General features: G+C 35.5%; 1 long non-coding RNA gene across 1 annotated transcript; it reads right to left on the bottom strand.

Annotated features, from left to right (window-relative positions):
* Positions 1-1,971: 1,971 nt before the first annotated feature.
* LOC129760053 (uncharacterized) lies at positions 1,972-3,078 on the bottom strand. The gene is made up of 3 exons (XR_008740289.1): positions 2,827-3,078; positions 2,466-2,691; positions 1,972-2,353 (listed from the first exon to the last, which is right to left on the bottom strand). It is a non-coding gene; the product is annotated as an uncharacterized LOC129760053 (long non-coding RNA).
* Between the last annotated feature and the right edge of the window lie 7,480 nt (positions 3,079-10,558).

Consider the following 10,558-nt stretch of genomic DNA (forward strand, 5'->3'; position numbering starts at 1 on the left):
GTGATTTTTATCTTAAAGGGTGATACGGTCAAAATTTGGTCAATATTAACTTGACGTATTTCTTTCAATTTTGCATTTAAAAACCTGAACACCCCTCATTTTGAAGGTGTGTGTGTGTGTGTGTGTGTAGAATGTTGCTCCTATTTTGATTTTGGAATTCACTCTTCAGTTGTCAAAATGCCGTCCAAGGAAGAAGAGCAGCGTATCAAAATTTCATCGCGAAAATCCGAGCTACTCGCGCGCAAAGCTGGCAAGTTGCCAAATCAACCGTTACAAATATAATTAAAGCGTTTGGGGAACGTTTGTCGACAGCCAGGAAGTCTGGATCGGGGGGAAATCGAAAACCGGAAGCCACTTAGACGACAAAGAGAGTTGCCGGTAGTTTCAAGCGAAACCCTAACCTCTCTCTCCGAGATGCCGCCGCAAATAAGCTGGGTGTATCGCCTTCAACCGTGCATCGAGCCAAAAAACGAGCCGGACTATCGACTTACAAGAAGGTAGTGACTCCAAATTGCGATGATAAACAAAATTCGACGGCCGGATCGGCGCGATCCCGGAGGCTGTACACGACGATGCTGACTAAGTTTGACTGCGTGGTAATGGACGACGAAACCTACGTTAAAGCCGACTACAAGCAGCTTCCGGGACAGGAGTTTTATACGGCAAAAGGAAGGGGAAAGGTAGCAGATATTTTCAAGCACATGAAACTGTCAAAGTTCGCGAAGAAATATCTGGTTTGGCAAGCCATCTGTACCTGTGGCTTGAAAAGCAGCATTTTCATAGGACTGACAACCAAGAAATTTACGTGAAAGGGTGTTTGAATAAACGTCTGCTGCCTTTCCTGAAGAAACACGGTTGTTCCGTACTTTTTTGGCCGGATTTGGCATCTTGCCATTACGGTAAAAAGGCCATGGAGTGGTACGCCGCCAACAACGTGCAGGTGGTTCCCAAGGACAAGAAGCCTCCCAACACGCTAGAGCTCCGCCCAATTGAGAAATACTGGGCTAATGTCAAGCGGAACCTAAAGAAGACCAAAAAACTGCTAAGGACGAGCAGCAGTTCAAGGCAAACTGGCTTTCTGCGGCGAAAAAGGTGGACAAGGTGGCTGTACACAATCTGATGGCAGGGGTTAAGCGTAAGGCCCGCCAATTCGGATTTGGAAAAGCGGAAGCCTAACTGAACATTTTTCCTGAATTTTATACTAATTAAACTTGAAAAAGAAATTTAATTTGATTTTTAAATAAACTATTTCACCGATCTACACGCGTTTTCCCTTGACCAAATTTTGACCGTATCACCCTTTACGCTTTCAAGGTTTTGACAACTTTTACGTTTTTACATGGTAAAATTTTCAAAATGACAAAATTTCTACCACTTTTTCCCAACACCAGTGAACTTGCTCTTAGAATTACTGTACAATCTTCTGTTTCACATAGAATTTTCATATTTAAGCTAATCAATAATTGAATAAGTTGTCAAAACCTTAAAAGCATTTCGTAAGATGATGATCTGATGATACAGAGGTACATAAAAATATGAAATAGGACAGGGTTTCCGCAAAACATAGAGACAATAGGCGATGGAAACGCTGTCAAATTTAGCTGATGGTTTTGCATTAGTGCAAGTGGAATGCAGCTAAAATTTCACCCAACTTTTGACAGATCTTACGGGAGTTTCTAAAGGAGTGAAAGAATAACTCTTCGATTCCATCGCCCATTACGTGTCTTGTCGCCAGAATCAAAATAAGTTTTCTTATATGAGTTGGTAAGTAGATACAACCCAAGGTTTTTAGAAACACAAGGTTCCCCGACTTTCACAGTAAGAAGGCGAGGAGTGAGCGGGGCGCTGAATTTGTTTACAAACATAAGATTATTTGCTCAACTTTTCTGTGGTTTGTTGGTAAACAAAATCTATGAGTTCCGCAGTTGCCTACCAAAATGGCCAAATGGCTGAATCGGGAATTTTACATACACACAAAATTTTCGAGGCTGAAAATTAGCAAAATTTTGCTCAAATTTGACCAGCTAAAAACTTAGCAATCAATTTAGCAATTTTTTTTCACTAAAATTTTAGCAAAAATGCAAAATGTGTCCTGACTGAATGTTTACTAATTTTCAAGCAAACAAAAACCTTTGTTTGCTGAAATGTTAGCAAAATTTATTTTTCTAACGTTTGCTAGAATTTGAGTGAAATCCAAAATTAAATTATATTTAATGAAGGGTTTTCATTTTCAAATATTAAAAAGTGAGATTTGATGTTTTTTATCTTCTTTTTTGTTTTTGTTCGCATCACTCCGCGGGTTTCGGAAAGTGTATTCCATCATCGCGTTCTATTACATCTTCACCAATGAAATCTGAAAAACAGAAATAATTAAGTTTAGTTCATTTCATATTTTGAAGAATAGAAATAAAACTATAATAGGTAGACAGTCTATTTTTTTGTTAGCTGATAGTAAAAACACTGACCACCAAACAGATAAACCACACACACCACCCGGCGGAACCACTACTGCTGCTTCCGGTTCGGTTCGGTTTTGCGCTTCACCATTTTCTCCTCCTCCTCCTATCGTTTACCGGTATGTGCAGCGTTAGGATTCCGCGATTTTTCCACTAATTAGCGAACCGGTAACCGTTCCGCTGGAGGAAGAATGGCTACTTCTGCAGCATTCCCTCCCACGGGCTGCTGTTGATCCTGGAAAAGTTCGGAAACCTGATTAGTCGATGCCGATTTGAGGATCGGCATGAATTGAAGGTATCGGAAGCGAAATTTTCTCTACTTTTTTCCTTTAAATTGTATCTACCACTATTGTATGTACTACCTACTTACCAAATTCAAAGTCAAACCAAACGACGAAAAACCGAGGAGCGGATCAAAAATGATTCACCCGCGCGCGGTGCAAAATGAAAACAACAATAATCTGACAGGTTCCCGCCTGTGTCGCCTTTCTAAAATTTGAGCACTTAAAGAACGCGGTTTGGGCACAGGCTAAAAGTTTGAGTCCATGCTACTATAAATGCTAAAATTAGTAGTAAATTGGTTAATTTTACTCAAATTGAGCAAAAGTCATGACAATTTGGGAAAGTGCTAACTCGACAGTAAAAAAAAATATTTGCTAATGGAAAGTAACAGCTCATTTTTGCTAAGTAGAGCCTCGAAAGTTTTGTGTGTACGGTAACACCTCCTATATATACACACCTTGATATAACCCAAACCATTCAAAACTCGCTGTTTATAAACCATCTGGTGCAGAATCCCAAAAAGATTCCACGATATACGAAAACGGTCATGGCGACAGAGGGGTTTCGATACCTTTAAATGGAGCCGCTACACGCAAATTGATGTTGTTTCACCTGAATTTTCTATGTAAATACGAAAAGGCCGCATGAAATCATTAATTTCCAATCACTCAACTCTACCTTCTCGCCGCTGACAGTATTCACATGCTAAGTAGTAGTGCCAGGGTAATTGAATTGAATACACCTCCATCGAAAGGAAGCTAGAAAAAAACAGTATTTGCCACTGTGCTGTTGTGCAATGAAATGGGAGGGTTGAGCTGTCCACGTTTTTGGGTCAAACCCTGGTTTGTGCTACCAAGAAATCAAAAAGCTTATGAAGCGATGAGCCTTCAGAGGTAAACAGAAGCTGTAAGATGAGCTGAGCTGTTCAATAGTAGATACCATCAAGTCACCATCTACCGCCCAGTTAAGTGGTTTTCCATATTTCAATCATGTGTAATGAAAAAATGATGTCGGGGTTTCCAATCCACTTTTTTCCAATACATCTCAAAACTGTTCTACTTTCGATAAAAAATTGCGAGGAATTCGAAAAATGTACGCTTTTTAGAATAAAAACATCCTATTATCCCCCACTCGACTTTTTCCAGTACCGATGATGTTCTTAAAAATAAACAAACTCACAAGACGGAAGCGGTTCTTTTTAGTATTGTCCTCGAAAGCAGCTGTCAAAACTATATTTTGGATATTGAGAGGATTCATTTTGTGAAATTTTTCCCGCAAATTTGGTACAAATGTTGACGAAGTGCTTTGACCGACAAAATCATGATTCCTGGCAAACAGGCTCAAGTAACCGGTTACTTTCAGCGATAAATAAAAACATAATCAAACTAAATGCTTATTTCTAACTTACACACTTTACACATAACATGCGAATAAAAGAAATAAATTTTGCGTGACTAATATCCAGTGACAAGGAAACTGCACTTTTGTTTATATACCAACTAACTTATCCGGTGTGCTCTGCTACACCTTCTAAAAATCAATAAATTGTGTGAAAGCAATTTCACTATAAACAAATTTTCAATATCTTTACAATGAGGGTCTTCACTTCTAATTTATTATTAGAATACAAAAAATGATAAGATTCTTTGAAATGATTTTTTTCAAACTTGATCTGAAGTTGGTTTTTATCATTCGTTTTAAATTTGACTTTAAGAACTCGTTTTTATTTTTTTTTTCTTCCCTGTAGTGTGGGGAGGGTCCACGAACTGCCATAACAACATTTTTCGAAACCAAATAACATCACATTTCACATATGGCTACATTTGCTTGATAAGTTTTAAGTACTTTCCATCTTCCCGTTTCTTCTCTGGAAGATGGAGAGGTCTTTAATCTAAAAAAAACCTTTCATGTAAAATATGGTTTCTTTATCTTGAAAATTTTAAAAAACTCTACGATAAAACCTTTGTGTGGAACTCCTTTTCCTTTCTCTCTCTCTTATTTCCCACTGAAAGGTGAAAATAGTGTTTCTTCTTTTAATAACCATAGAATTCCTTGTATCTTTAAGCAACATCGAATTTGGCAAGCAAGGCTTCGCTTCATTCGTCATTTTAAAAGTCATTAATTTTAAGCATTAAAAGGGTTTAAAATTATTGTTTTATCAATCATATAGGTGGATAATGCAACAATACAACATTTTAAGTAAAAACCTTAGTTTTTCAATTATGTTTCATTCGAATGAATGAAAGTAATTATAGCTCACGCGAGAACTATTGAACAAAAAATCGAAAATTTCCCAATTCAATTTCAGTAAAATGGTAGAACAATGATGCCAACATAGAATATACGACATATTTTTAGGGAAAACATCCCAGTTTTTTTTAAATACGCATCAAAAGGTAATTTTGTGCGGTAAATGGTGTCTGGGCGGAGAATGGTGACTTGATGGTACTTATTTAATTTGGGCCTAGCATTTGATCCTTCGGAGGAAGAAGCAGTCGACGATTGGCGATTAAGTATGAAGGAACAATGTCGTGATCATAGCTCACGCTCAAATTATACTGGCGCGGTTTTCTAGCAATGAAGGTGGCTATTTCCAAACATCGCTGGGCAGACAGGTATAACGTTTTCGATTGAGTCAAGGTAAGGCATATGATTTAAACATGCTGGGCGATCGATCGATGTTAAAAGGTTTCCATAGCTGTTTGGGTTTCGTCGATGCAATAAGGAACAATGCCAACCATTCACGGGCAGCTGAAAACTGTGACGAAATTTATACTAACACTTTGTTTACTAATCTCTTTAACATGACAAAGGGATAATTGGTGGTTTAGATAGTGCCCAAGTGAAATTCAAAAATATTCTAACACGTCATATTCTCAATTCTAAGATTCAATGCAGATCAAAGATAAAATAACTTGTTTTAAAACATTCTGAAACGTGTATACTTCTCCGATGAAACGTTCTTCCCTTAACGTGAGGTATACTTTAGAAGATTCTAGAAGAAAAGTCCTTCAAGGCTGTCAGACACTATTGATTAAATACCTAACGAATTTCATCCTAAGGTTTTTTTACGAGTATTCCAGAGGTTAAAAAATCAAACCCTACTAGTTCAAACATTGAATATCTACTTTATGACTTTCATATACCTTTAAATACTCTTCACCAATTCATCACGATAAAGGGCAATTTAAGTCAGAATTTGGATGCTTTTTATCCTTTTGCAACAATCACAGAAGCAGTACTATTTATGTGTTTCGTGACCGATCTTCGATCCTATAATAACCGTTGCCTTATAAGGCTGGGATGCTATCATGGCTTTCCCTGAGTTTCGCAATCACTTACCTAGGTTTTAGAGATATTTTGAAGTAATATAGTTTCTTCTAGCCTAGCCGCCAAAATGCAAATATGTTCAATTCGAAAATTTTAACCTAAAATAATACCTACTTTACGTGAATTATTCTCAGGAGTTCAAATCTGCGTCAGATTGAATCGGTCCTGTTCGTGACTCCGCGAAAATTTTCTCATTAGATTTGTAACATTTAAAATTTAACTGTTTGAAACGCAAACTTCTTCAAAATCGAACAATGGGAACAAGATGAGAAACACACCGGGTCAGCTAGTTTTAAATACATATGTAGATGTTGTAACCTTTTCTTCCATATATTTTTTAAATGACTATTACTTGTTTATGAATAAATATATATTGCTTTAAATTTTGTTTTTTTTTATCTAATTGTTTAAATGTTCAAGGTTGAAGATAATGAACTTTTTAATTTTAGTTTCACTCTGAACTAAATTAACGAATAATAAATGGAGCAATAAAAATAAAAATAAATGAAAACGGGGCATTTATTCTTACTACAAGCGATACGAGATTTTGTAACCATTTGAAGAATGACATTTTTTTTTGTTTATAGGTACAGTACCGTTCACAATTGTATAGAAATTGGAAGCACGCGCACTATCACTTCGACTTCCATAACTTTTTACTCTGATGATATTTTTTGATCAAATTTTTTGCGTTAGATAGATCAACTATCACACTATTATATCACAAAATTTGAGCTTTCTGGAGTTTGTGTGGCCTGAGAAACAGTAATTCTACGAAAATCGGACTATTTGGACTTTTTTTATTCAAACTGCAATATCTCTGAAGCTACGCTACATTTTTTATTGAAATTTTGCAGAGTGATTGTTGAAATATAAAGCTAGCACGTCTGAAGTTTTTGAAAAGTTCTATCGATGAGATCAAAAGTTACGCGAAGTGCAATATTTCAGGCATGGATCTAGGAATGCGATTTCTATAGAATTTTAGAAGAATGTTTCCATAGGAAAATCATATTCTCTGTTTAACAACCAGTAAATCTATTTCAACCGAAAAATCAAAACAATGTCGCGAGATTCTGATTTCAAAACACAAATGGATCATTTATTCCATTTTTTCTTTTCTTCATTGCTTTTGCCAGACATTTTTTGTCTGATTGGTGGAGGAAACGATATTGTTCTCATGAATCGTCCAAAATTCTATAGAAACCGCATTTCGTGGTTCATGCCTGAAATATTGCACCTCGCGTAACTTTTGATCTCATCGATAGAATTTTTCGAAAACTTCAGACGTGCTAGCTTTATATTTCAACAAGCACTGTGCAAAATTTCAATAAAAAATGAAGCGTAGTTTCAGAGATATTGCAGTTTGAATGAGAAAAGTCCAAAAAGTTCGATTTTCGTAGAATTACTGTTTCTCAGGCCACACAGACTTCAGAAAGCTCAAATTTTGTGATATAATAGTGTGATAATGATCTATCTAACGCAAAAAAATTTGATCAAAAAATATTATCAGAGTAAAAAGTTATGGAAGTTCAAAGTCGAAGTGAGAGTGCGCGTGCTTCCAATTTCTATACAATTATGAACGGTACAGTATATAAACGCCTGGCCTGGTTGCTAAACCTGCGGCTTCGAATTTTTTGGGATTTTGGCTTTCAATTGTGCCACTATGCAATGGAACTCAATGATATATTTTTTAACCCTCTACTGCATAAGAGCTCATATGAATATGGTTTCGATATTTTTTTATATTTTAAGCTCAATTAAATCCAACCCAATCCAATTAAAATACACTTTGCAATTATAAAACCTAACGAAAAATTCAAAACATTGTGTCTTTCTTATTTTTCATTCGTGTTGTTCCAAGGACAAATTTTTAAACAATCGAATTCAGTAGATTGTGACAATTTCCGAATTCTCATTCACTCCGGATTGCTTTATTGTAGGTGTTATGTTTCAATTAATGGATACATTCAGTCGGTGCGAATCATCTTCAAGGGGCACAACATGTTGCTCGACTGCAGGTGTATTTCGACTGGAACAGTCCAAGACCAACTACTTACTAAACGAGAAGAACCTGTCGTTTGCGGAAATGTTCTGTACATGGAATAGGTAATACACGTTACACAATGCATGCTTGTAAACATGTCTAGTCTAATTGGTCTATGGAAAACCGTCTGAAGTGTGTGACAATATTCGGAAAAAATAAACAAACAAAAAATTTAAGCCTCCTCGCGTTATGAAACAATTGACATTTTTTTCTGCGAAAAGGTGTACATATTCGATGGGAAACGGAAAGCGGTGATATGAATCTGCACGATAAGTGCCCCACAGAATGTCAATCAGATAATCAAACCATGCACCGCGTCGTTGGGACAAGCTAGGCTAGACCGCGTTCAACGCTCGCAAAGTTTGACATGTTTTTGTCTTCATGACAGATGCAGTTATTCACTGTAAATGTCAACAGGTGATGATTTATTGATGTATTGTCGCTGTGTCGATAATTATGCAATTTGTATGCACCATATGCAACTTTATTATGCGTTGCGTCTTCTCGCATGATCAAAACTTATTGTTACCAATAAGTGCACCACCAGGTGCTAAAAAAAATCATTCATCATGTCCTTTATTTTAATAAGATAAGTTTTATTCCAAATTCGAAACGGTACTCTGCATTTTTTAAATTCTTAGATCATAAAAATAATTCAAAGATTGCGACTTATTCGAATACATTTGCAATGTCCGATGCCTAGGATTATTCTCCACAACAAGAATAGAAAACTTTTTTCTAAAATATGTACTCCAAATAGTTATTAGGTCTGAATTGAGCAAAAATTCAATTGGTATTGTCTATTGTATAGAACGCGATTTCTTAATGTAAATTTACAGATTAAAACAAGGTTGAATCCTTAACAGCACTGAATTCTAATGACATAAATATTACACACTACCAAAAAAATCTGGAAAATTACATCACATATGATGTAAATAAAAAGAAGCATCATATATGCCGGAATTTTCAGTGCCAGTTATACATTAAACGCCTGTAATATTATGCAGCGTGTAATATGAAAGTGATGTAAATTTCAAAGCCACTGAATTCTGGAAAAATCCTATTGGAATTTGTTTTATTTACTTTTTTATTGACCAGATTCAATGGAATTTTTTCATCTTTTTACAAGAAACAATCCTTTAATAATAAATTTCATTTATTTTAATGATTCAATAATTTTAAAAGGCACTTTCGCCACCTTTCACTTTCTTTCGAAGTACCGGATCTAAGCAGAGTAGTGGGGCCGCTTCCAGAACCACTTCCTCTGCCGCTGCTTTTCGGAGATATCCGGAACCAACGATATCGATGGACTGAGAAGCTAACTGCTTTAACAAAATACTTTGGTTCAAGACTTGACTAAACACTCTGTTTACATTTGTGTTCCTGTTTTTGACAGTTTTTATTTTTACTTAACATTATCGCGTTCAGTGTAATATTAAATAAACTCCATGGCTCCATTTGTAAAATTACAGCATATATGATGTAACGAAAAAAAGTATCACATATGATGGAATTTTCAGAGCGAGTTGAGTTTACATGTCTTTCAAATTTTACACGTCTGTAGATGTTTACAGGCGTGTAATGTTCAACTCGCACTGAAAATTCCGTCATATGTGATACTTCTTTTTATTCACATCATATGTGATGTAATCTTACAACTTTTTTCTGGTCGCACAAAATTCTTAACAGCACTGAAATAGACATTTCTAAAAATTACACGACATGGAATGTTATAGGACATTGAATAAATATTAAATGAATATTTTAAAACACTGATCGCGATAATGTAATGTAAAAATACAAACCGTCAAAAACAGGCACACACAAATGTCAACAAAGTGTTAAGTCAAGTCGTGCACCAGAATATTTTATTGAAGCAGTTTTCCCGCGAGTGAGTTAATCGATCTTGCTGGTTCCTGGAGATCTTCAATGCGGTTCTGGAAGTGGCTCCACGTTATTAAATTTAGGATCCGGTAGTTCGGGGAAGAAAATAAAAGTAGGAATGTAACTCCTAAAGACAAAAAAAAAGTGAGATAAAAAAATTTTGCCGTTTAGTAAAATGAATGATATTAATTATAGAAAGATTTTATTTTTTATTAAGGAATGAGAAAATTCCATTATTGAATCATATCAACGATATATTAAATAAAACAAATTCCAATTGGAAAGTTTTTATTCCAGTATTCAGTGATTTTATAATTTTAATCATTTTGATTTTACACGTTGCAAAACTTTACATCACTTTTATTTTACACGTTGCAAAATTTTACTGGCGTGTAATTTCCAACTAGCACTGAAAATTCCGTCATATATGATGCTTCTTTTTATTTACATCACATGTTATGTGATTTTACAGATTTTTTCCGTAGTGTGTACGTCATGTAACATTAAAGGTTTCCAATTTCAGTATTGTTAAGGATTCAGATTTTTTTACTGTGAACAG

The sequence above is a fragment of the Uranotaenia lowii genome, unplaced genomic scaffold (assembly GCF_029784155.1).
Source record: "Uranotaenia lowii strain MFRU-FL unplaced genomic scaffold, ASM2978415v1 HiC_scaffold_390, whole genome shotgun sequence".
Lineage (NCBI taxonomy): Eukaryota > Metazoa > Arthropoda > Insecta > Diptera > Culicidae > Uranotaenia > Uranotaenia lowii.